Source organism: Aythya ferina (assembly GCF_964211825.1).
Source record: "Aythya ferina genome assembly, chromosome: 4".
NCBI classification, from domain to species: Eukaryota; Metazoa; Chordata; class Aves; order Anseriformes; family Anatidae; genus Aythya; species Aythya ferina.
This window is the reverse complement of record NC_140300.1, coordinates 51,759,261-51,787,188: the sequence shown is the minus strand read 5'-3', so window position 1 is coordinate 51,787,188 and position 27,928 is coordinate 51,759,261. Positions and strand designations below refer to the sequence as shown.

The window sequence follows — 27,928 nt, the reverse complement described above, 5'->3', positions numbered from 1 at the left end:
ACTGCTGAGAGTCACACTAACTGGAACCTCTGACATATAAAACACAAGAGAGAAAAGACAGAAATTCATGGGCATCCCTGTGAAAATATTCAGCCAGGGAAGGGAAGTTGGGATGAAGTTGGAAAGAGAAGACAAACAGTCATGGAGATTTTGAATTCCTGTTACTTGTTATTTTCAGTGAATGATTCTAAAAGGATAATTTAGTTCTTAGAAGTGTATATGTCATAATGATGTTTTATAGAAACTGGCTGAAATTTATTTGAGCACAGATCTGGAAAAACATCTTATTATAATACCTTATAATAAGTACCCTACTGAGAAATTAAATGAAGTTCCTACATAATTCTGCATTGCAAGAGGAACAATTCTGGTTTCTGTTGAAGTCAATGGTAAATAATATATATTTTTTAAATTTCAATGAAGCAAGTATCTTATCACTGAGATAAAATAAAAAGTGGTTTCACAAAGCCTTTAAGCTTTGTAAGATTAAGTAAACTCAGAGTCCTTTACCATCTTTACAAAATAGATGGATTTAGTCTTTTTTCCTCCTTTTCCTAAAGAAAACTGTTTTATACACTAGAATGAAATATATTAGGAGTAAGAATGTTTTTTAAAGTTCTATTCGCTGAACAAGCTTCAAATGCATCTTTACTCATCTTTTTCCTTCCTTATTGTAAATGGTAAAGGAAGCTTATAAAAATCATTTTAACTCTGTTGTTGAAAATTACTGTAGTAAGAATGTCTTTAAAACAACTGTTTGTTAGTCATTGTCTCATTTACATCCTCACAAAGTCTAATTATAAATATACAATGAAACGTAAAATGCCATGTGAAAATAAGCAAGAAAAATTGATTTTGTGTATTTCTTAATCTCTCTCATCCACCAGAGTTCTGGTTCCGCAAAACATAAAAAGAACATGTTCAATTTTATTCATCTAATTATAATGTATTGCAAAAGCATAATTACTATTCAGAAACATCCAATTTTGTCTACATGAAATTAAATGTTACTTATAACAATATAGCCATGTAGCTATGTAGGAGGCCTTGGCTTATTCATATGTTATGAATAATAGATTTTTGAAATGATTATTTAGGAATACAGTCATGCTATGCAGGCACTGAAAAGCACAGATATTTAGTCCAGAGGCAGCAAATACCTGGATGCATATTCATGAACATGAATAAAATGCACTTAAAATTAGATTTTATTGCTCTCTTACTACTATATGCTCATTTTTAAAGTACTTCTGAGAACAATATCAAACAGTACCAAGTAAGACGATTAAGGTTTTTTATGTCCAGAATGTTCATGCATGACTGTCATATCCATATGTATAAGTTCAATACATTTCCTCCTGTCATTTTCATACATTATTGAACTGAACAAAATTCAATAAAACATAGACTCCATAGTTCACTTGTCAACATCAATTCCACTTTGCTAAGGCTTCTTCAGCTATTTCACCTGAATGTAGTCCATTGCATTTCTTGAGGAAACTTACAGCATAACAGTTTACAATTTTTAATAGATCAAAAATTTTAAACGTGATAAACTTGAGATCCATGTATTCGCAAATTTGGTGTCTGTTGCTCACAAGACCTAATGGCCTGAATTAAATCCTGCTGCATTTGTACTTTCCCATCTGCTCAGTGCAGCACTGTCTTTCCTCTCTACCTCTCCAGCCTCCATAAGAAAACATTTTTCTGTTTTTACTATCTTAAACAAAGAAGAAAAATGAGGGATCATGGAGTGGAGACCAAGTAAGCTAACGAGTAAACTGAACAGCAGAGAATCTCCCCAAAATTCACATGTGTTTTCTCTTAGAAGACATATGGTGGCCCCAGGCTGAATTATCTTAGTGCCGTATTACTAAGAGTAACCCTGCACAAACCTCAAAAGCCAGAGTCAGACTACCAGGACTGAAACATGGAAAAAGCACCAATGATTTGATCTGCTTAAACATGTATTTCCAAAGTTCTGTTTTTGTGTCACTGAAGAAGTTTGCTGTTTGATTAAAAAAACAGCAGTTCAGGAGTCAGTTAGGAGTTCAGACAAGGCTAAAACTAAAGACACCTCAACTTTTTGGTCCCACACAGTACTATGTGCTCATCAGTCACTCATTTGAAGATACGGTATTTTGCAAAATTATACGAAGATGTGCAAAAACAACCAGGAAAAAAATCTTTCTTACCCTTACATCCTACAACCTTATACTTTGTGAAAAAAATAAACCCCTCAAAATAACCCTCCCAAACCCCACCACAGACTGCAAGTCAGCTGCTATTTTCTTTTCAGTTGTGTGTTTAACATGGTTCATTTTAGTTTGAAATAGAAAAAAACACAGTCTGTAGGGCTATTTTTTGGGCAGGGAGGTGAGGGGGAAGCTTTACATGTTAGCAGTTTTTTTCCCACTGCCTTTTGTGCAGAACAGATAGGCCTGCTTTGATTGCTTGGGGGGTTAACGTTTCCAGGCTTGCAAGGAGAAACGTAATTGTGACTCCCATCGCAGGTATTTAAATGCCTGATCGAAACATCCAACAATAGATGTAATTAAGCAGGCTCTGATTTTACTTATGTGATTCAACATAAAAAGAGGAGCTCCATTACTTAAGTGTTTACGTCATTCCTTAGAGAAATGACCTTAATTTACTGTAATTTCCAGTTGGAAGATTACCAAATTGGTTTTGAACTTAAGTAGCCCTGTGGGTGCACAGTCATTTACTGCCAGATTACATGAAGTACACTGATTACTTCCAATTATAAAAGACTTATTTTTCTTAATAAATGAGTTTACCTTTATGACTAAATAGATACTATGGTTAAACTTTTTTAGCTGATAGAATCATCTTGCATTCAGGCAGTTACCTTTCATCACATAGTTAATCAAAGTATCTTTGCAGATAGATATACAATTTATGCAGCGTATACATAAAGGCATCATGTTGTGTATCACATACGAACTTACATAAAAGACAAATAGAGGCTTGGGAGACTGAAATGAAATTTACACAGGACAACTACATTTACACAACAATTCTTAAGATGAATTTTGCAAAATGTTTAATGGCGATATGTTAACAACAACAAATAATTTTAAAGTTTTTAAAAGTTTTAAAACCCACGAGGCCACACGGAACACAACTAGCACTCCAAACCATCAGTCACTCTGTATTTGAGTTCAAATTTTCATTAATGTATTCAAATTTCAGTAGAACTTTCTGATTACAAACAACTATTGTATCAAGACAAGCTATTATAAACAATGAAAGAGCAACCCCTCACCCCAAATTTAAAATTACTGTGAACAAGCTACAGCAGTTGAAACTACGTGCTGTACTAGACAGTGAGGCCAGTGGGGAGTTTCACAAAATATGAAAATGAAAACAACAAAATTAATAATGAAGAACCTCAGCAAGGTGGTTACTCAAAAAAATCAGCTTAGACCAAACACGTTTTAAGGCAGCAGTCACTAATCACAATTCTTAGGAATACCTTATCTGTTAGGAATACCTAAGAATTCCTAATTCTTAGGAATACCAGATGTTAGTTTTATCATGGCAGTTAATGTAACATATAAAGACTCACCAAAATTAAACAAAACCAAAAATCAAATCAAAGTGCAGAAGATAATTTTATTCTTTTACATTACCTTCTCTTCTCTGTTCTCAGGAAGGCTTTACAGGTGATCACTGTTCATTTTCTGGAAGATAGCTGGGCTAGGCACAGTTGAGACCTGATGAAAGCTCACCATTTTCATGCGCATTTCCCTGTGAAAGAACTTTCACAGCCAACAAGTATCTGGAGTCAGGATTTTCAGACTGCACCTCCTCAATCCATCCTAGAGAGAATGTACAGCAAACATTTTTTAGGAGCACCTGTTAAAACATTGGTGATGTACCCCAGGAAGAGTTTCTACCAGAGAGAGTCCCATAAAAATTGAGTTCTGTACTGGAAAAAGGGTGTGGGGTGTGCACGTGTGTGTGCGTATGTGTGTCTATGTGTACAGGGAGGGAGACTTTTCCTGGAGGAATTTTAATCGGATGCTCTTGCTTCTTTTCTTTGTTTCCTTTTCTTCGTTGAAGTGTGGATGTGCTGATGTCTCACAATTTTCATAATGAACAGGGTTAGGAAATTAGAAATCCAGAGGCTATATCTGGAAAGGGATCTTTAAGACTGTTCAAACTGGAGCATTTGTCATGCCTTTTGTGGCGGTATCATAATCCGTACACAAAATAACAGAATGTAAATAATAGGAATAAGTGCAGTACACTCCTACTGAACTAAACACGGTTCAAAACCAGATTAAATTTCCCTGGCTGGTCTGAATGCCTATTAGGTTTTGTGACACTTCTCTGTGTTTTTATTAAATACCTACAAGAAATTCATATTTGTCACAGATAATCACATCCTTATCCATCACTGAAACAAACAAATCAGTCTAACCCCAGATTTAAGCAGTAGGGATTTTTTCTATGTGTACACAAAAGGGAAGATTAAATATTCCATTTAGTATTGTTTCCATTTTCCACTGATAATGTGATTTATGCATTTTTTTTCCATATTACCAGAAATATCTGCACTGAAAGAGTTATTTTCCTTTGAGGGGTAAATAAATAAATAAATAAATAAATCTGATACCTGAGTAACACTTCACTGGTTTATTATTTTAGAAATATTATAGTATTTAATAGAGTTTTACCAGAACCAAATATAGTCCATTACCTTGATTGTTAACTACTACTTTGGATCTAAAATGTGCTAACTGCTTGTATGAAAACTCCAGGATCTCCAGTGTTCCCTCTCCATCTGCAAAGTTCAACATCCTTTGTTGGTACTGAAAACAAATCTTTTTCTTTCCTGTTCTCAGAATATCAGGGATATATGAGGTGTTGCTGATGATAGGGCTCAGCAGAGAAGTGTGAGGTAATGTTGCAGTGAGGTGGAGCTGTGCTGGCTAGGTACTGTAAATCGATGTACATTAACAAGACTGAAAAGATAGACGACAGTAAATACTCAGGAACAAAAGGCAAAGCAGACGCAGGTTAGGAAGAATCACAGAAGAAAGCTTAGACACTTTGCCGTGCTACTCCTTATGAGTTCTCTGAACACAGTGCTAAGTCATTTGGGACTGAAAGATTACATAAAGGACTGAAAACATCTGTGTCCCTGGGCAGGCTGGTCAATTTCTGGAGCTATTTTTTCCCAAGAGATGGATGATCTTGGATTCTCTCTGGGCACTTCCACGCAAGCACACATGCTGCTTACTGCATTCTAGGGGAAATGGTTACAAAACAGTCAGAAACATTTTCTGAGACCGTGTGCTATAACATTATTTTTTTCCTAATGCAAAGTAACAGAAAAAAAGCAGATACTCTAGTTCATCAAAACTGACTCCTCTGACTTCCTGCAGATGAATGTGCTTCACTTCAACCTTTGGCAGCTGATAACCAACTACTACTTTTTTTCAAGTTAACTCTGATTGACAGTCTACACACCAGTCTGCTAAAAAACATCCTCTAAGAAAATAAAACGACTAATAATCACTACTTCAACTTCATGTAACAAATCGTCATTCCCAAAATCAAATGTTTATCAGAGTGCATTTTTAGATGCACACATCTGCCAGAATCCACTTTTTTGAGGAAGGTTATTACATTATCAGTGTACCTGTGCTGATTCTCATTCTTAGTGGTGATTTTTTAAACAAGAGCTTAATCAAGTGCATTTGTACACAGCAGTCAGCAAGGAAGTGTTACCATGAAATTGATAGCGTACTCTTCTCAGTTGATAGCGTACTCTTTTCAGTAAACCTACTGAAGAACCTGCAGAACTGTTTGAATTTCAGTAGCTGGCAGTTCAAATGCTCCTGTCATGACAGTTTAAATGACTTAGTAAAATTATTTTCTGTGTTAATCTCTGGGTTCAAATCAACAATTCAAAGATCACTTTTACTGATACAGGACTCATAGTCTGAGCACAATGCTGTGGGATTGCTAATGTTCATACTACTTGTAATTTCCTATGGTTCTGTCTGAACTAGGGACAAAAGAGGGTATGTGACATGCAGGATCATTTCAGAAGGGTTTGCACATCAGGCACATCATGCCCTCAGGTATCCTAGCACACAGTGCTCACTATGCAGATAGCATCATCCTTCATAGCTCAAATTTTAATGCAAAGTATTGTGAGATAAACCAATTTCACCTGAAATTTAAAAAAAAAAAATTAAAAAATCCCTCTGCACTACTTGAATATTTCAAATATGAGTGTTTGAGACAACTAGATAGCAAGACAAGGGAATGGAAGCCTTTTTGAAAATTTTCTTTCCAGAGAGGGGATAAAAAAATTTGAGAGAGAAACTTCTGTGTGTGTTGTGTACAGAGCTGAAAAAGAAGAGCAAGAAGCCAGGAGCCGTTTGAGAGACTCTTCTCAGACACTCTGGGGAAAACTTCAAAAAATCTTGCAGAAAAGAAAAGGCTTACATTTTTACTAAAAACAACAACTACAAAACACACACACAAAAACACAAACCAAAACAAATCCCTCCCTAGCACCTGAAGTTTAGCAGGACAGTATAAACACTGTATGACTCCTGAAATATTGAAGAAAGTTTTTATTTAAAGGTGAAATTGATATGAGGTTTACTGAAAGCTTGGAAGGAAAAGGATATTCTAGACAGCCCAAACAAGAGATAAATCCTCCAAAAGAAATGAACCCAGGGAAGAAATGCTGAGCTGAGCTGTGGTACGTCAACCAGGAAATTATATCAGCCAAACTGATTAATTTAACCAGTGCCATAAGAAACATCACACCCAGAAACAACCCACAACAATCTAATTTCTTTATGTCCTCTTCAAGCATAGCTGCAAAGACATACAGTTTCAATACTGATCCTAAGGCATCCTCTAACCCATTACTGTTAGCCCTATAAATAGAGGCCATTTGTATAGGTAACTTCCATACTGCCAGAAAGGATAGTAACAATCTAGCCTAAAACATTCCTTGTCCATACTGAAAGGATTTGATAAATGTTTGCAAATGCTTCAAGCCCTATTTTGTTGTAAGATTAAATGCCCCTTATTTGGCTGCTTACTGTTTTTGAAAGTCACATTGCTCATACTTAGCAAAATTATTCCTGTCAAGTCCAAGAGTTCCATTTTCTGCTGGACTGTTTGATCTCATCAGCACCACCTAATTAAGCCTGATTTCTTTGTATTTTTACACACTCCAAAATTCATCTTTAAAAATTACTTCGTTATGCAAATAGTTATTGACACATTAGTTATAAAAGTATTCGCTTAGTCACAAGGCATTTTTAGCACCCTATGCAGTATTAAACAATAATAAAATTCAGTATAACATAACATCATAAAGGGTCCAGAACACTCTTTGTAAGTGGTGCTCAGGGATTTAAAAACACTTGTGCCACTGAAACCAACAACACTCCTATTGATCAGTGGGTCTTGGCTTAGACCTGAAGTGAAGTGCCAATGGAAACACCACTTAACAAGTAAGAAAAGCAGAAGAATCCAAATGAAACAAGGTCTTATGGATAAAACATAACAAGGAAGAAAAAAACATAGATAATTTCATTCGACAAGGTTCCCATACGGTCCTGAAAAAATGGAGATATCTTAAAGGTATTGTGTGGGGATACGGATGGGTGAAATAACAACAAAAAAAAAAATTAAGCACCATTCCTTGAAACAAAAACATCCAGGAACAGCTCTTGTTCCTGTGCTTAAAGATCATTTCTTATCTATAGAGAGAACTGGTAGCACATACTTATTGGAAAAGCCCTTACCTTACTCTTGCTCAAACAAGAGATCAGTGGTAAAGCCATGACCCTTATCCATGCCCTATTTAATGCTTTGAGGTGATCTAGCTTAGAGCAACACTTACCTGCCGCAAATCACTGTGTCTTTTTTTTTTTGTGAACATTGGGCTGGAGTTAAATCAGTAACTGGGAAGTGTTGCCAAGAAATCTCTGGAGCGGTAATTTTGACTAATAAAGACTTGTTATTGTTCTTGAACCACTGTTTTCATCAATATTCATTTCAGCATGACAGACAGCACATCTTTACTACTGAGGAGACTTTAGGGTTGAATCATACTTAGAAGTTTGGGATTTACAGTAATTATGGCAGAAGTAATTACCTTTTAACGAGAATCTCATGAGAAACAAAATTTGAATCTTTACTTCACTCTTTTAAAAAGCCTAAGAGAATTTGGAATCAACATTTTATTTCAGACCCATCTCTATTTTTGCCGCCAATATCCATAAACAAATATATTAAAGATGAACGCAATTGCAATTAAAATAAAAATCTCCAAGCTCTTCTGAAAATTCTAATGACCAAGCTCTATGTATGTTATTGTAAATTGAAAATATAAACAATAACAAACAATGTGGACCTATAGCAGTTTGGAATCCTCTTTAATGTTGCTGGACATGCACAAAACAAGTGACCTTTTCTCTGAGGACTCCTTGAGTACTGAGGCAGGAAAAGGAGATACATTATGTCATCTGAATGCATTGCACACACTGCTGAAGTGATCAGAGCATCCTTGGATTGTGGTAAATTACAATACTGTGCTAAAACAAACCTGTCTAATACAAAAGGCTATACCCACTTGCCCTTTAAAAATTTGTTTTCTAAATATTTTGTTGACCTCACTGCATTTTCCCCATTAACCTTGTAACACGCTCTAGTACTGGATGTGTACTACTTGATACACAACATTTGGTGCAACTAAATTTCTTATCCAGTTTAAGGTAGTATTTGCCATAAAATACACATCAAAATTCTCCAAGGATGGATGCTTAGAGCATAAAGGGTAAAATGGGATAACTTATTATCCTGGCGAATTTTGATCATGTAGCAAGTTAATTTCCATTTGGTGTAAGAGGTGTAAATACTCCAAATAACCTGGAAGGGTTTCAATACCAGAATAGAGCAAAAATATTGCAAGGCCAGTGCCATCCAGAAGATATAGCTTTTTAGAAGGTAGCATATCTAAAAACTGCTGAAGCACATGCTACTAAAAGGAATGAAAAGTGTGTACGGTTTCCTGTATTTCAAATCCTATCGCTTGATTAAATATTTTATAGGAATATTTAATGCTCTATATAACTATTACCAGGAGTTTCTAATTATCAGTAGAACTTAAATCTATGTCTGGACAGGGAAAACATTATTTTTCTATGAACAAGTTTACATTTAATTAGTTTATTGCATGTGTTCACTTTATTTTTCTGTACAGTTAATCATGTACTTACTTTCTTTCTCATCAGCACATTTCAGTGCTTATTTAAAATGTTTGAATAATGCCTTGGTTTGGTTTCTTCTGTTTATATGCATACTCTATTTAAAAACTAATATTATGATCATTTCAATTTTTATTCTAATTTCTGGCACAACTTCAAAATAACAATTTCTAAAACACTAAATGAATTACACATCCTGAGCTTAGATAAATGATACTAAGGAAATACAATTATGTATACTAAATGTCCATTTGCTCATACTAAAAATCCATTAAATCATTCATCACTTCTGGAAATTTCCAGAGGAGAAAAACAACAACAACAACAACAGAAAGAACCACCTGTCCTTACTGAAGCCAGTGGTAGATTTCAGTGAGTGTAGAATTAGCAATTTCTGTGATGCATTTTTCCTTCTCCTGTAGAGGAGTGATGCTGAAGGTCATGTTTGCAGCTTCTTTCTTTTTTTTTAGTTGTGTATGCAGTTTGATTCAGTAGGTAAATCCTATACAAAGCTAATAGAATGAGACAGCATTTTGCATTAATAAATGCAGTGTGAGTTTTTCCAATCCACCTATTACAAAATACTACTACTTCTGAAATTCAGATGATGTCAGTTCAGTTCAAAGTCAGTGAAAGTTTTGCTCTGGAATCAGAATCCTTTTTCTTTGCTTTATTATTCCAGGTACCACAATCAACACAATGCAGACATTTGAAATAACAGCAACAAATTTCATATCAGAATCTGATGACTTCATGAGCATTACACAGTTGTGATTTGTGTTTCTGCTCTAGCTTCTACAGATTCAGTTTTAACCTTGTGGACTTTAAATGTCTGAAGTTCCTTCAGTTGCCTTTGCTTATTCTGTATGTGACAAAAAAAAAAAAAAGCTCCATCTAAAATCTGAATTAAATTCACTTCACAGTTCCTTATTTTTTTCAGAAATATAATTATTAATATTAAACAAATTTATGGGGAACTGCCAAGTAAGAACCACCATTTATGTTTACTTGAATTTATTTTCTTGCTCACACCAAATACAGGATGAATAGAAGATAACCACCAGTTATTCTAAATGCCACATTTACAAAACCTCTTTTGCACACTGCCAGTGAAGCCTGTGGTTAAGTCAGCCTGTTGTACACCAGTGATCAGCTCCTTTTGTTATTCTGAAACACTCTTTCAATGCTGAAAGAAGATAATTTGAATTTATAAATGGTAAAATCTCTGTGGTTTGAATAGGCTTAGATCTGTTCTTCCCAGATGTCATCTTTCCTGGCTTAGAAATAGAGTTTTTCTGATTCTGAATCATAAATCACAGTCTTGTTCAAAGTAGACCTACTATTTTGGGGGAGTACAATAACACTTTGACTGACATGCTAATAGATGGTTATAGATGTTGGTTCCATTGTCCACTATTTAAGATAAGGCAACTCACACTAAGGTTTATTTTGTTCTCAGCAGATTATAAATAAATCTAGAATGAACGTAGATGCTGAAAGGAAGCTGCTTGTAACACTTAGATTGCAGAATGCAGAAGTAAAAACATGGAACATATGTTTTAGCAAACCTTTGCTAGAATTAATTTTATCAGTATCTAAGGCAATTTGAACAGCAAGAATTCTGAAAGCAAGTGCCTGACATTAATATAATCAAACCATATTTAATTAACTTATTTTATAATACATTAAAAACAAACAAATGAACACTGTATGCTCAATCTTACTCTAATTTAGAGTTTGAATTCTTGTCCTGGTGTGTTATAAAACTTGGACAGAAGAGTGGGCAAATACATCCAAAAGCACAGGTGAAAGGAAATTTCTTTCCCTTTCCTGAGATACCTGTGGTGCCTGCTATAACCCAAACAATATGCAAATTATACAATTCTTGTCATGATTAGAGAGGAGGAGGATCATTGAAACTTATTAAGATGGTTCAATCCTTTCCATGCTGATGTACCAGAAATAAAACATATTAGGTGTCGATTTAATATGGAAGGTAGAGGCAAATACTGCAGCAGCTCCTGATGAGTTCAGTCTCGCATGGAGCATCCCTCCACTTGTGCAACATGATGTCAATGCCTCAGCGCTTCCCCTCCTGACTGCCCAGGGCTCCCTTCCTAGGAACTGCTTTACAGTTCCTACCTTTCATATTTGTCACACACCCTTTGAAAATATCTGGTATCCTTTCCTTCACCAGGATCTCCCCAGCTGCAACCAAGAAAAGCAGTATTTTCCTCCACTTAGAGAAAATCATACTTTGATATTTGAAAAAAATAAGAACACATAATCTTTAATAAACATGGAAGAAAACTGTGCCTGTGTATTATGTGACTGTCAAGTCACTCAAAAACAATATGGAAGATATTCTAATCAGAGATATATTTGTCTAAGGTTTATCTGAATATGGTAACTCCAGCCAATTTGTTATGAGATTTTCAGAAGAATCACAGAATCACAGAATTTCTAGGTTGGAAGAGACCTCAAGATCATCGAGTCCAACCTCTGACCTAACGCTAGCAGTCCCCACTAAACCATATCACTAAGCTCTACATCTAAACGTCTTTTGAAGACTTCCAGGGATGGTGACTCCACCACTTCCCTGGGCAGCCTGTTCCAATGCCTAACAACCCTTTCAGTAAAGAAGTTCTTCCTAACATCTAACCTAAAACTCCCCTGGCGCAGCTTAAGCCCATTCCCCCTCGTCCTGTCACCAGGCATGTGGGAGAACAGACCAACCCCCACCTCGCTACAGCCTCCTTTGAGGTACCCATAGAGAGCGATAAGGTCGCCCCTGAGCCTCCTCTTCTCCAGGCTGAACAAACCCAGCTCCCTCAGCCACTCCTCGTAGGACTTGTTCTCCAGGCCCCTCACCAGCTTCGTCGCCCTTCTCTGAACCCGCTCAAGCACCTCCATGTCCTTCTTGTAGCGAGGGGCCCAAAACTGAACAAAACATCAATACTTCTTTAATTAATTAATACAATTTCTTTTAGATCAGATTGGAAATTTCTATTACCTGACAGAAGAGTCTTCAGGTTTATACACTGCAGAGACAAGGAGGGTGAAATACATATATATTTTTTTCATATTATCTTTTAAATTCCCTACTAGATTTACCAAAGTCTTTCAAGTGTCTCTAATACTGACACTAATTTCACTAAATATTCTTCCAGTGCAAACCTACACAATAAACAACTTACTTACAATAATTTACTAATCTCTATTACTGCTGTGAAGTTCTCCTGAAGTTATAGCGGCAACAAAGACTTTGGCAGAAGTATCCAAATCTGATATTTTAACTCCTAATACATTACATGCATCTCCAATGCTATGAGCCTGCCATGGCATAAATTTTTGATTGCTTAAAAAGAATTTTGACTATTAGTCTTATTCCACTATAGATGATGGAGTGAGCAATTCAAATTCTCTGCTGAATTGTTCCAAGATATTTGGCCTTCAGCCAGAAATGACAGCAGCCCTTTGATTTGCACATCCCTTTACCTGTCTGCTATAAAAGATACAGTTTTAGAAGCCTTTAAAGTGATCATTCTTCTAAGCATCCAAGCAACCATAATAGGGCAGAGGATATCATCACTACACCAGTGAGCAGCTAAAGCTATTACACAGTGTCTTGTGTTTGCCTGTTGAAATATCACGTAGTTAATGTGACATAACTTTTTGTAATAAAGCCATGCTATACATCAATTGGATGTTGAATCAGCTGAGCAAGGTGGAAAATGTGCACCTTTGAGTCCAAATGGAGAAAGTATAAATTTCATCACACCTTCTTAACATTGCTGATCTAGGCATCCTAGAAGGACTAGGTATAGTATTAAAAATCTATACATTTGGATGGAATTTAGATCACATGATTCAAGAAGAGTAATTAATATTCTGATTATATTCTTTTATATAATAAATATAAAATATATTATATTTCCCCCCCATTTGTATTCATGCAGAATCAAACAAACAAAAAAAGGTGCCAACTGCCAGACAATTCCTGAGACTAGGAATCATGACAGAGGGTGAGGGATAACTAGATCAGCTATAAGTCAGAAAGAGGAAAATATCAAATATTTACAGAAGTATGATGGCTGAAAATTGGGTATTTATATCTTACTAAAGTTACTTACTGCAACACTTGTCTTCAACCACCAGTCACACTGAATTGAAGTGCAGCATGGGTGTAGTTTATTCACTGTTTGAGCTCTGTGTTGCCTAAAATTAGCCTTTGCAGAGTCCCCAGAGCTTGTTACAGTGCAGAAGTTACCACAATTCCCCCAAAATATAATTTTTCTACAGTTCAAACATTTAGTACATGTTCTGACTGTTTGTGTCAAACATGAAGGCTGAGACTAAACATTCTTGCATGAATAACCTTCAGTGAAATGATCAAGAGTAAAATGGTTGGCAAATAGAAAGATGCACTGATATGGCAGAAATATTTTTGTTGGAGCCCACTATGTTGAGCTCCAGTTTTAGAAATTACTGATTGACATTAATTTATTTGGATATGAAAGAATAATCTGTAACCGAACTATTTTTTCTCTTAAGATATAATGACAGCAACAACTGGACCTTTACTGATGAATTGATAAAATATATTGGGTACTGTTCTTATAGATATACTACTAAATCAAAAATCTTATAATATTATGAAAAGATTGCTACACTGGAGATTATTTTTTTTTTTTTTGCTATTAAATTGCATTAATATGATGTCAAACAGTAATAATAAATAATCTCTTTATATGTTCCATTCCTATTTAAGTTCCATCTCAAAGGATGAAGGAAAACATAATTTTAACTCCTAGTCTGAATATTTTATTACATTTTTTAATTCAAACCACAAGATTTCTTTCAAAAATAAGCATTTCTAATTAAGCTGTGAAAGTGCTTTCTGCAGAAGCTAAGTTCATATGCTGTAATGTTATGGATATTTATTTTATGGTTCTTGGGTTCCTCTGGGCTATCAATTTATATAAATGAGTTGCATTTTTTTCCAAGTGATCACTGCTAACTGCTGCTCCTCTGTGACATAACGATGTGTTTGCAGTGATGTAATTTCAAAGTTTAACATCTCTTCAAAAACTGTAGCTACATGAAAATATGCAGCTGAATGCAAAATGAAAAGAGCAATCTATTTTCTCATCTTAATTTTTAAATCTCTTGTTCATTAAAAACAAAACAGATACACAGTAAGGTAAAAATAAAATAAGGTAAGTATAATATAATATTGAACAGCATTTTTATTTCAAATACAAGTGTTTTGTCTTGTGCTTTTTTTTTTTTTTTAAGCAGAAAAATAACCACTTACTTTACTTGCTGTTAGATCCTCAAAGACTTTTCCAGCCACAACCTAAGAAACTTGTAGTGTCTTCCATTGTAGCCAACAGCTGAAAAGAAAAACAGATGCTTTTCATTGTAATTATTATACTAGCATAATTCAAGAGTTATTTGCTATTTAAGGTCTGCCACTGTTACACCTAAAAGCCTGCAAAAACAATATGGATTTTTTTTTTTACTGGAAGTGAAATTTGGGCAAAATTCAGAAGCTTCCCATTCCCAAAGTATTCAGAATAGATACTCCGTTACCCTGTTGTGTGTGCTTTACTGATTTGAAACTTTTTTTTTTTTTTTTTAATGAGCTAAAATTGCTTGAATTACTTTTCAAGAATTATATTTTGTGATTGGGAAGTTTATTTTGATATACAAAAATCAATGAAAAATGACAATATTTTCAGTAAGAAATAAAAAAAAATGTATAAACTTGCCAACAATATTTTGCATTGGAAAAAAAATAAATCATGTGCACATTTTTGACCAGCTATTGTCAGTTTTTTTTAACAGAACTTTTCAAAATGCTCTACCTTGTTAGTGGAAAAACAGAAAAATCACTTATATTTGTTACACAGTTTATGTTTAAAATATTATGTATCAAAACTAACTGATGATATTTATTGTGCTTTTCTAACCTCAGTGGTTTTTTTTTGTTGTTGTTTGTTTGTTTTAAGAACCTTTATGATATTGAAAGGCTTCTTACAGATACCTAGTACAGGACAGGTAGTTCTACTGACCTGACAGAAGAAAAAAGTCATCTGCCATGAAATGAAGGGACTAGATAGTCCTGCTCTAACATTTGCAAAATTCTTTGTGCATTGTTTCAGCACGTATTATCAATAAGAGGATCGTATCTTGGTTACTTATACATTTGGATCCAGATATAATAAATAAATAAATGTGGCTGATCTTCTGCCTGATCACAGAGCCAGGGAGATGAACATTGATGTTCATCTAAACATCAGCTAGTAGTATTGAACACTGAAATCACCAGACTATGTATCTCACAGACAAATGCCCCATACTGTTTGTACGTTTTCTTGTCCACCTCTACACTACAAAATACTATTGTGAGCTTCCAGTGGCCAGCAGTATTTCCTACTTGAAATAAAAAAGAGATTGTTTAATCCAATTAAGATAATCTATTAGTACTGAACTTCATGTACTTGGTTATCATAAAATTCAGAAAACACTGCCTTTTGATGTATGGAATAGACAACATTCGCACCTCATCTATAAGAAGCTGTGTTTTGTCAGAATGATAAAAGACTATGTATACATTATTATTTCCAGGCTATGCAGCAGTTGGTAGGGTTTTTATTCTTCTTTTATCTTTTTATGAACCTGACAGCAGCATCAGACAGAAAATGCAGACAAATATCACTTGCTGCCCAATGTGAAGCTTGCTAACAGTCAAAAGGCCATGTATTAAATCAGACAGTGCTTTGGTAGCACCTTCTTTATATGAGATTTCTGAGCCCAAGGATAGACTTGCTCCAAGTGTTTCCTAGAAAATTGTGACTGAAATGCTCTACTCTTTTTACTGTACCTCATGCCCCAGATGAGGCTAATGCTACAGTCTCTTGAAATGTTACCCATTTGCTCTTGAAGCAGTGAAAAGGATGGTCACTTCTTTCTATCGGTCCAGGAAAAATCAAGGTGTGGTGATGGTTAAGGCTTTAAAATAAACATGACAAACAAACATACATTACTGCTTTCGTGAAATAAGACAATATTTTTTAGATATATGAAAAACTGAAATATTATTCAACACATACAATAATAATGTAAGATATAAAGATAAATTATCTTTCCTCCAGTATGCAATATATTTCAAAGCACGATAAATTTAAATGAATTGCACTATACCTATACACATTCTTTTTTCCAGTATGTGATGAAATGCTGTATTTTTCAACTTTGTTCAGTTTTGTCTACATTGCTACCAATAAATTGATTAAGTAAACAACTATGCTGGAAATAAAATAGTGCTACTGTATTCACTGTTCTTTTGTGCTGGAAAACAAATTTACTTCCATTTCCCCACCCCCAGATCAACATGCAATGAAATATCCAGCTTATCACCAGAAAATAACTGAAGTATATTTTAGATAGCTTTCACTGAAATTTCAGATCTACAGATATAATTTTGTTAACTTTTGTGATGGTTTTGGATGACTAAATTAATTTTATTGATTAAATATGGACAACATTATTCAAACATGACCTCTCTTCCTGGAACTTTAAACAAAACTCAACTTGTTTCAACATTAAACTAAACAATAACAGCATGTTGTATTTACCATGTAAGACCATCCTTATTTAATGTTTATACAACAGCTACTATAATAATGAGTCTCTAATCCTGACTGCAGCCTCTAAAGACTGCTAAATAGGAAAATATATATATATAATGACTAGATTAATTTTCTTTTTAGTAATCCATGGACCTAGCAATGCAGCCGTAACAGCTGGCATTCTTACTTCACTTATCAGCAAAAATTGAATAAACAGACTTATAATGAGATCTCATGATATTAAGACACCATTAAAGTTATGAAAGTTACTGTTACGGGTATGCTCTAGAATAAAACATTTCAAAAACAAATTATGAACAATGCTCCATAAAATCACAAAATTAAGTGCTTCCTGTGATACATCAATCAAACTATATTTTTTTATGTTGAGGCTAGGGATCATTCTGCCATAAATGGCACCTTAGGGAAGTTGCAAGGCTCCACAGATTTTGTCATCTGTTTTTCCTTTCCCACACACTGAGGCTTGCCTCCATTTGGAAGACTTGCTTCCACAACACCAAGGCAAGTTTTCTTCACTTTTATTGGTGGGATATGAAGAGCAAGCATGACTTTATCACACTGCTGCAGCAACTGAGGAACTTTGTGGCCTCGGTATATCACCATACAGCCTTTAGTATGATTAACAGGGCTCTCCAGTAGTTTGCTATTTCATCCTAAAGCACAAACATTCCTTTGTACACTACAGTAAAAGATCATTTCTCCCAGTCATTTCTGTATTTTATGCTCCTGCTGTTCCTTCTCTGTATAATATATAAAGTGTAAGTGCTACTTTTCCTGAGTTGCTAAACATACAGATCAAATCACTGGGAGTTTTAATATCAGACATATATCTCTGTGTATTTCTATATGGTTTCTCATTGATGTTCTTCCAAAACCCCTTTGTTTTGGAATAAATGCTTGTTATTTCTCACATTTTTAGTAGGAACATTTTTGTATCCAGAATTCTGTTTTCTCTGTTAAAAGGCCTGTTAAAAGTAAGCTGCCTTCAGACAATGAACAGATGGTTTCATGTCAGCCTACATTTTTTTGTCTTCTTCCTAAATGGTCAAGAAATGCTAAGACAATGCCTAAAGGCCTTATAGTTAATACAACCTAAATATTTCAACTGGAGTAAACAATATAGCTTTGGATACTAATCTAACACCACTTTGCCCATAGTCAAGCATCTCTACTGTTCCCAAAAGAGACCCTATCAAGAACTGTGCTGCCTCTTTGGTTTTACCTGGAAATACTTATGAGTTCCATAAATATTACATTTACATAAAAACACAGAACCAGAAAATTAAAAGTGCTGAAAGGGGAAAAGAAGGATCTCAATTAACAATAATTTCTTCCAATGGCCTCAGCAACCCTTAATGGTATAATGCCCTCAGGATTTACATTAAAGCCTCCTCATCCTTCATTTAGTTGTGATTTCTAGTGATGGATTAGACTAATGGAAAGGCCATGTTTTAACCAGGGTAACTGGTATGGTAACATTCTCTGGCAAAAAACAATCACAGAATGGAGACAGGAAATTTTAGAGGAAAAAAAAAAAATGCAGGCTGCTATTTTCTAGAATTCTCATAGTATAATTTCCAGAAATCTCCTCTCTAGCAAAAAGAATGCATTTGTGACTTAATCTAAAGCTTTAGTCACATGACAAAAGCTTTAAAATTTGTGAGAAATTATATTTTTTTCTCCATTTTTAATTGCTCTCTCTTTGGGTTAATAGAATACTTCAGTAGGTTGCTGGATGTACTGATACATCCTGGTGACACAAGAATGATTGCTGGGTTCTGAAGATTAAAGATCCACCTACCAGTGCTCAGTGACAAGAAAGTGTAGTATCTTACTACACCTTATGCAAGATAGGCTATGGACAGTTGAGTTAACTATACTTTCAAAGAATCACAGAATCACAGAATTTCTAGGTTGGAAGAGACCTCAAGATCATCGAGTCCAACCTCTGACCTAACGCTAGCAGTCCCCACTAAACCATATCACTAAGCTCTACATCTAAACGTCTTTTGAAGACTTCCAGGGATGGTGACTCCACCACTTCCCTGGGCAGCCTGTTCCAATGCCTAACAACCCTTTCAGTAAAGAAGTTCTTCCTAACATCTAACCTAAAACTCCCCTGGTGCAGCTTAAGCCCATTCCCCCTCGTCCTGTCACCAGGCACGTGGGAGAACAGACCAACCCCCACCTCGCTACAGCCTCCCTTGAGGTACCTACAGAGAGCGATAAGGTTGCCCCTGAGCCTCCTCTTCTCCAGGCTGAACAAACCCAGCTCCCTCAGCTGCTCCTCGTAGGACTTGTTCTCCAGGCCCCTCACCAGCTTCGTCGCCCTTCTCTGAACCCGCTCAAGCACCTCCATGTCCTTCTTGTAGCAAGGGGCCCAAAACTGAACACAGTACTCAAGGTGCGGCCTCACCAGAGCTGAGTACAGGGGGACAATCACCTCCCTAGACCTGCTGGCCACACTGCTTCTTATGCAAGCCAGGATGCTGTTGGCCTTCTTGGCCACCTGAGCACACTGCTGACTCATATTCAGCTGACTATCCACCTTCACTCCCAGGTCCTTCTCTGCCTGGCAGCTCTCCAACCATTCCTCTCCCAGTCTGTAGCTCTGCTTGGGGTTATTGCGCCCCAGGTGCAGGACCCGGCACTTGGCCTTGTTGAACTTCATGCAGTTGACCTCAGCCCATTGGTGCAGCCTATCCAGATCCTCTTGCAGAGCTTTCCTACCCTCGAGCAGATCGACACACGCACCTAACTTGGTGTCATCTGCGAACTTACTGAGGGTGCACTCGATGCCCTCGTCCAGATCATCGATGAAGATATTAAAGAGGACCAGCCCCAGCACCGAGCCCTGGGGGACGCCGCTAGTGACTGGCCTCCAACTGGACTTGGCTCCATTCACCACGACTCTTTGGGCCCGGCTATCCAGCCAGTTTTTAACCCAACGAAGCGTGTGCCAGTCCAAGCCAAGAGCAGCCAGTTTCTTGAGGAGAATGCTGTGGGAGACGGTGTCAAAAGCCTTGCTGAAGTCAAGGTAGACCACATCCACAGCCTTTCCCTCGTCCACCCAGTGCGTCACTTTGTCATAGAAGGAGATCAGGTTCGTCAAGCAGGACCTGCCTTTCATAAACCCATCCTGACTGGGCCTGATCGCCTGCTTGCCCTGCAAGTGCTGCGTGATGACTCTCAGGAGGATCTGCTCCATGAGCTTCCCTGGTACTGAGGTCAAACTGACAGGCCTGTAGTTTCCCAGGTCTGCCCTCCGGCCCTTCTTGTAGATGGGCGTCACATTTGCTAGCCGCCAGTCAACTGGGACCTCCCCCAATAATCGCCAGGACTGCTGATAAATGATGGACAGTGGCTTGGCCAGCTCCTCTGCCAGTTCTCTCAGTACCCTTGGGTGGATCCCATCCGGCCCCATCGACTTGTGCACATCCAAGTGCCGTAGCAGGTCACCAACCAGTTCTTCATGGATAGTGAGGGCCACATCCTGCTCCCCATCCCCTTCCACCAGCTCAGGGTACTGAGTATCCAGAGAACAACCGGTATTGCCGCTAAAGACTGAGGCAAAGAAGGCATTGAGCACCTCCGCCTTTTCCTCATCTCTTGTAACTAAGTTTCCCCCCGCATCCAGTAAAGGATGGAGATTCTCCTTAGTCCTCCTTTTTGTGTTGATGTATATATAGAAACATTTTTTGTTATCTTTAACGGCAGTAGCCAGATTGAGCTCCAGATGAGCTTTGGCCTTCCTAATTTTGTCCCTGCACAGCCTCGCTACATCCTTAAAGTCCTCCCTAGTGGCCTTTATAAAGCCCCAAACCTCCTTCCATTAGAAATTTGCTCTTTTTAATAATGGAAATGTTTTATCATTCTTATTTCCCCAGCTATTACATTATATTTTATTTTACAATTACATTATAAAACTATATTGTGTATATTCTATCTACAAACAATACATTCCTGAGCATATGTCTATCACATGATTCTTGCTGAACCAGGACCATAAGGAATGAAATAAAGATTTTCTTTAAATTAAACCACTGAATCTCTGGAGTTAAGCACCAACATTCTTAAAGGAGATATGGATACAGGAGCCATGAGCTCCAGAGCACCTGATGCTTCTTTTGAAGAGCAACCTGTAATTTGGGAGATAATACTCGGTCTTACCTTTTGTTCACACTAAAGAGCATAGGTGGATATTATGTATGTATATACCATGTATAAGTATTGCTGTACATATCCTGGGCACAGCATTACAACAAAGAAAACGTAGAACAAAATTTTCTGCCACTAGTCACATACTGCTGTGACTAGAAAGGATTTTGGGTATTGCAAGTGTATGTTCTTTCTAATTAGAAAGGAATGCTGGCAAACACAGGAATTCTGTAATTTTGTGTTAATTTAAATGGTGTAAGAGCATGCCAAAAGCTTTACAATCAAGAGCTAGTCAAAGTATTAGAGTATTCCTTTATTATTTTGTCAATAATTTAATTGTTCTATATGGAGGTTTCTTTTCCCTTTTCTTCTTATTTTCTCAAATGTTTTATAAATTAGATCTAGCAGTAACATTATTCTCTGACTTGGCCTGAAGTCTCCAAGCATGCTAGTTTTAAATACTGAGCTTTGAACAAATTTCAACATTATTCCTAAAGGAAAAATGAAGTATCTGACTTTTGCTCTGAAATGTATTTAAAAGTCTTTCTTTTCCCTTTAAACTAAACTAAAAATTGAAGTTATTGAGAACTTCAGTTACATATGTTATTAGGTGAACTTACAGAGGGGCCAGCTTAGTAAATTTGGGAATGTTCTTGGAAGAAAAAATGATCTTTTGCACATAAGCTCTATATAAGAAATAAACTAGAGAAACATCAGTAAGAGCACCATTATGAATGAGAAATAATCATATAAAAATACTTTTCATGTTGTAAAGTTTAACTCAGACATAGTCCTAAATGATCCTAAATTTAAAAGACGTTTAGATTTAGAGCTCAGTGATATGGTTTAGTGGAGGACTTGTTATGTCAGAGGTTGGACTCAGTGGTCTTGGAGGTCTCTTCCAACCTAGATGATTCTGTGATTCTGTAAATTCTCCCGAATTACTCAGCTAGTCTCACTAAACTAAAGCCAAGCTTTAATAAAAATAAAAATATTAAAATATTAAAATTAAAATAAAAAAATAAGAGATAATACATATAAGCAAAGCTCTCCAGGATTATAAATAACATGTATAGCCCCTTTAATCTGCAGCATTAGCACCAACAGATTAATAACTATTATTTTTAGTTGGCTTCTCTGGTCCTTATCTGAAATCCAATATGTATTTTCCATAGCTGGAATAGAATACACTGGTGAAAGTCACTGGAAAGTCCCTGTTAGGTTCTTATGGTATTTTGAAGGACAGATTTTATCATAGAAATTCTGTTCAGATGACTGAATGGCATCTATTCCCTGGTCTCACCCGAGGCAGAAGCTGACTACTAATGCTCTGTGAGCCTTGCTTCATGATCATTAATTTTACACAGCACTCCTCTGAGTTCTATTCCAATTGAAAACTTTTAGATGGGAAGTTTGTGCTCAGTGAAGTGAGGATCATGGGTGATTTTAGATTATTTATATCATACCCATTGAGAAACTTATTAATAGCATTAGTTTCATTCAGTCATTTGATTTTTTTTCCAAAAGCAGATTGTTTCATTTTGAAGAGGTTTAGTAAAAATTAGACTGACATATTTAAACAAGGAGTACTGAATGTCACAGCATCCCTGATTAAACATTTAGGGTGGCATGTCAAATTCTTGGCAAAGTCATGAATTGCTCCAATTTTCCAGAAGGGATCAGCATATACATGCCACCATTTATCACAAAGCTCCTGAGCTGCATTGTTAATGCAAAAGAAACCTTTTACTGTGGTTGTTTTGGACTGTGTATATTTATAGAGTATTTACATAAAAACTAAATTTTAAGCTGAAATGTAAATTAATAAATTGATAAAACTGTAAGGCTTAGAGTGCTACTTAGCATTAAATTTCATGTGCTAATCCTATAAAATCAAGCCCTCAGAAACATAAAGACACCTTAACATTTATTGGCCCAGGAACTAATGACCAAAATATCTTTCATAAATTTTTGTTTATGACTATACCAGGCAAGCAAAATATTGGCAGCCAGAGTAGAAATTGTATTTTTTTTTTCCATTCAAACCTTAGTGATAACCTTCCAAAATTTTTCTTTCTTGGAATCATGTTTTTTCACACACAGACAAACAAATAAGTAAATAAATAAATATAACAACCAGAAAGTTAATGCAAAAAATAATATTATTCCCCCCCCCAAAAAAAAAACACTTTTTTTTTTTAATAGCACAATTAATGATTTGATAATAAAATAACTAGTTGACAGAGAAATATTCTACACTAAATCAAAATACCACTGATGAACACCATTTCTGGTTCAAACAACTTATTTAGGCTCTTGCTGCTAAGGTGTAACTTTTTCACTTTTGCTATTACCATTGGCAGTAAAACTAAGTCTTTTTATACAGGCCAAAGATTTGGTAAGGATTTTCAATTTACTGACTTAGATGCATCTCTGAACAACAGAAATGATCAACCTTACTTTGAGGCAGAGAGAATAAGAGTATAAGAGAATAAGAGCTGTAAAAATGTATGCTTGATGATATAGCAGAGAATAAAATAATCTTTATTAACTCCTTTTGACAACAAACGGCCAGGTTTTCTCACTAACACCAATTCCTCATTACAATTTCTCTGAATAATTTCATATTTAAATTTTACTATTGCACATGAAAATTAATATGCAACATAATCTTTCAACAGTATTAAAATGTTTGGTGTTATCTGAACCTGCAGGTGGTATTTTTGTCTTGACCACAGCCATGTAACAAAATAGATAAAACTAAATTTGTTGAGTTCAAAGTTACATTCAGATCTTATTCTGCATGTATGCTACTTTTCATATTGGTCATGCTGTGGCTTCAAAACACAGTTACTATTATAGTCAAGGTGATCAAGTGATCATAATTCCTTAACTTAGAGAATTTACAACAGCAGTGCTTCAGAAGACAGCAGTGGAGTATACAGGCATATCCACTGGCATGCATATCTATGGTTCTAATGCACTCTGTCTCCAAATTGTGTATCTTCCAAGTATTTGTTCATAGTTCAAGTGCGTAGTATTACAGTATTAGTCTCACTTATTTATTTTAGGGACATGGTTTAGTGAGTAACATTGGTAGTAGGGTGATGGTTGGACCAGGTGATCTTGGATGTATTTTCCAACCCTAATGATTCTGTGATTCTATGTATATATATAAAGAAGGTACCTAAAAGATCTCCCATAAATATAAATAAAAGCTATGGAAATATAGCATGGTAAATATATAAAGCATACCATTATATTATATTATATTATATTATATTATATTATATTATATTATATTATATTATATATAAAGCATACATATATGTTAAATATATACATTTATGTATTAATAAATGCATATAAATGAACAACACATCTGTCATCGCTATACAGAATGAAGCATCAGAACCGTACTTCATATTATCACAAGTTCAGTGTAAGATATCTAGATGGCAGAGTGCATCCATTGCACAGATTAGCTGATCTGTAGCAGAAAAGCCCAGAGAAACACTTCAGGGTCTAACTTTCCAGCTTTATTCCTAGAAATTCCCAGAAAAGATTGCGTCTCCTCATTTGCTTGAACATAGACATTTGCTGTTAGAGCACAGATATTTCTGCTAAGCCAACATAGTTTCAGGCATATTTATCATGAATAAACAACATGAAGTTTCAAGTATCTCATTTCAGTTTTGGGAATATGCTTATGTGAGCTAATGAGAAGAGACTTGTAAAAATGTAAAGATGAAACTGAAATAATATTTGAAGCTCACTTAAAAAAATGATTTTTCTCCTGTGTACTTTGTTGGGTTCCAGAGCTGATGCTTCAGTCATTATTTAACTCGGGAATTGACCTCAGAAAAGCCTCCCATTTATTTCCCTTGTATTTCCCTCTGCCTTATGTCACCTTCATTCATTTTCTCCTATAGTATGTGCTGGATCACCTATAAATGCATAGTGCCAACCCAAGACTCCCACTGCTAACCATCTCAAAGGAAGGATTTTTACTATCATAAAAGATTCAAATAATTATTCAAAATAATAATAAAAATTCACGAATGAGATCATCCCTTTCCAAGAAGCTGTTCACACAGGTTGGTTTGCATTCAAGTACAAATACTAAACCCTTAAGTGATATACTCTGTGTGATTTGTATAAAGTCAAAGTGTCTGCAGCACTCCAAAGCATAACTACCAGTAGCTGTATACTGTGATCTGGAAGTAGGAATTATCCACAGACATGCACTACACAATTCAGTGTTACCTGGTAACTCTTACAGCAGAGCTGACAGTGTGGTCATCTCCACTTCCCATTTGCCAGTCTTCCAGAGGTATTCCTGATGGAAGTGAACAGCGTAGCCCTGCTTGCTTTGTTTCTCTCTTAGAAGCAATTTGACTTCTAAGGAGGGAAAAGGTATAAATATAAATAAAGCATACAAACATACACAAACACACAAAACAGCATAGGTCTGCACTGCTGTGCCTCATATAAGTCAGATCTTCATGAAGTATGGAAGAACTAGCCTAGCTGGGACTGAGCAATCTCACTGAGAGTGATGGAATAAAATTCCTAAAAAATGCAGAGTAACAGACTAATTGTGAAACAAACCCACATAAATGTTTTAACTGAAAGTTTTGGTGTTTATTCAACAACCAACTTGGACAGCTGAATTTTCAAGATTAAAGCTAACATCAGTACTTACAGTACCATGAGAAAGGAAAATCCCAAATTTTGATGCACATCAAATCACTTCTGCAAATTTAATACAATTAATTATTAATAATTTATTAATACAATAACCTTATTTCAAGCAAAATGGAAAAACACCTTTTTCCTTCCAAATGTTTTATCACCACTCCTCAAGAAATCTCCATGGTTAAAATTAAAAAAGTTTTATCAGCTAGTTCATCTCAACTGTAGTTTTGCTCCCCTCAATTTCATGTTATAATATGTACAGGCTATTACACAGGAATGAAACTCCTTAGTGTAATCTAGAAGACAATGAAATAATGGATAATACAGTTGTTTCACCATATAAACATTTACAGTAATTTATCCATCAAAAGTAGGAAGCAATTATAACATTGTGCAGCACTGCAAGAATATTTTATCATTTTTTTTTTTCTTTTAAAAGATCACAATAGGAAAACACACACACACAAAATCTATGCTATGGAATAATTCATTTTTCAGTGGTAATAAATCAGTTATCCCTGTCATGAATACTGATGCTGTGTGGAGCACACCATATCTAAGACGAGGTGTTCCAAGGGTGAAGATGGGAGAGATTTCATTTATTAGATCTCCCCTGTTTCCTTTAGTATCTCTTTTGCTAGGAAGAATCATTTAGGTTTTCTTTCAGATCAGGGCCTTTTACTCTTAGTCTTCATTACTGATGAAAATCTAGGGACCGACAGCATATTCACTTAATATACCGTAAAGTAACTCATGCCTGAAAGAGTAAAGTAAAAGAAAAAAAAAAAAAAAAAAGCCTCACTACTCAAAAGCCTCACTACTAAAAAGGGACATTAGTTATTTCTCTCTGACATTTTTTTGGCAGCTGATGTTTTATGTTTTGTAAATCATTACATCTAAAACAGCTGAAGCTGTAAAACTAATGTAGCAGGTCAGGAAAGACAACCAAAACAGGGTCAAAGAATCTGAACTCATGTTACCAGTTCAGCCAGTCTTTTGTCACATCACTTACTCTTCATTTTAGCATGTTAACTTACAAATATCACCGCTAATAAGGAATAATATTCTGTACATGCTTTCAGAAACTTTTGCTGCAGAAATATAAGAACTGAGAGTTCGGGGGGGGGGGAGGGGGCGCGATAGAAAAAAAAAGAAAAAAAAAAAGGAAAAGAAAGGGCAAAGAACTAAGGTGTTTTTTTGAAGCAGGTATTTTTAGAAAGACTTTGTAGTAAGATGACACAATAGAATGACTCTGCATATTACAGGAAACAGTAGTAGCAATGAAAAACATATCAGTAATGTTATATAAATGTTATATATTAATTACATGAAGCAAGAGAATATAAAGAAAAAGAGGTAGTTACTAGTTTAGATATGTAAGACAATACTCTTTATTAGACAATGTGGCAAAAGGCTTGAATTTGATTCGAAAAGAGATATATGCAAGTGGAGAAAAACACTGCTTCAAATAAAGAATGGGAGATGACTACGTTTTGAGTATTCAAATTTTAGATACAAAGAAAGAAGGGGAAAAAATGCCCACAAGGATGTGAATAGAGAGGATGAAAGGGTGGACTTCTATTTTTAAAATGAAAAAAAAAAAAAAAAAGATTACTGAGATGAAAAAAAAAAAAAAAGACGAATAGAGAGGAGTCAAGAATGACATTGAGTGGATTAGCCAGGGAGCAAGGGCAACTATGAAATTCATGCATAAAAATGCTAGTCATTCATCTATTCCTACTGTACACCTTGTGTCATCTTTCAACCACAACATCAGAACTGCAGTTTCTGCAGTTTTCTGCATCTTTCTACTTTCAAATGTGGAAATGTTGCAGCAAGTTCTTGAATTTATACCAACATGTATTGAAAAAGATGCTGCTCTCACTGTGTTTACAACAGTTTAGAGAATATAATAGTGAATATAGACTGATGTATGCAATATTTTTTTTTATGGAAAAATCTCCATCTCACTAGCACGAAAATAATACTTAGTAAAGATATATCTATTTCTCCAAACTTACAGAATACCTGTCTACAAACTTCAGAACCAAATATAAGTACTTCTTGAGCGGTTTTACCTTGTATCTGTGTAATTCATTGAATTTGTTTGGAATGCATATTCCCATCTGAAACTTAATGCAG

The 27,928-nt window shown here is 35.6% G+C and overlaps 1 long non-coding RNA gene across 1 annotated transcript in view; it reads right to left on the bottom strand.

Moving 5' to 3' along the window:
- LOC311436591 overlaps positions 1-27,928 on the bottom strand; it is a 46,186-nt gene that overhangs the window by 3,664 nt on the left and 14,594 nt on the right. The window contains exons 2-3 of the long non-coding RNA XR_014692958.1: positions 14,590-14,668; positions 3,654-3,842 (exon numbers count right to left, since the gene is read on the bottom strand). This is a non-coding gene — a long non-coding RNA (uncharacterized lncRNA). The remainder of the gene's footprint in view (positions 1-3,653; positions 3,843-14,589; positions 14,669-27,928) is intronic.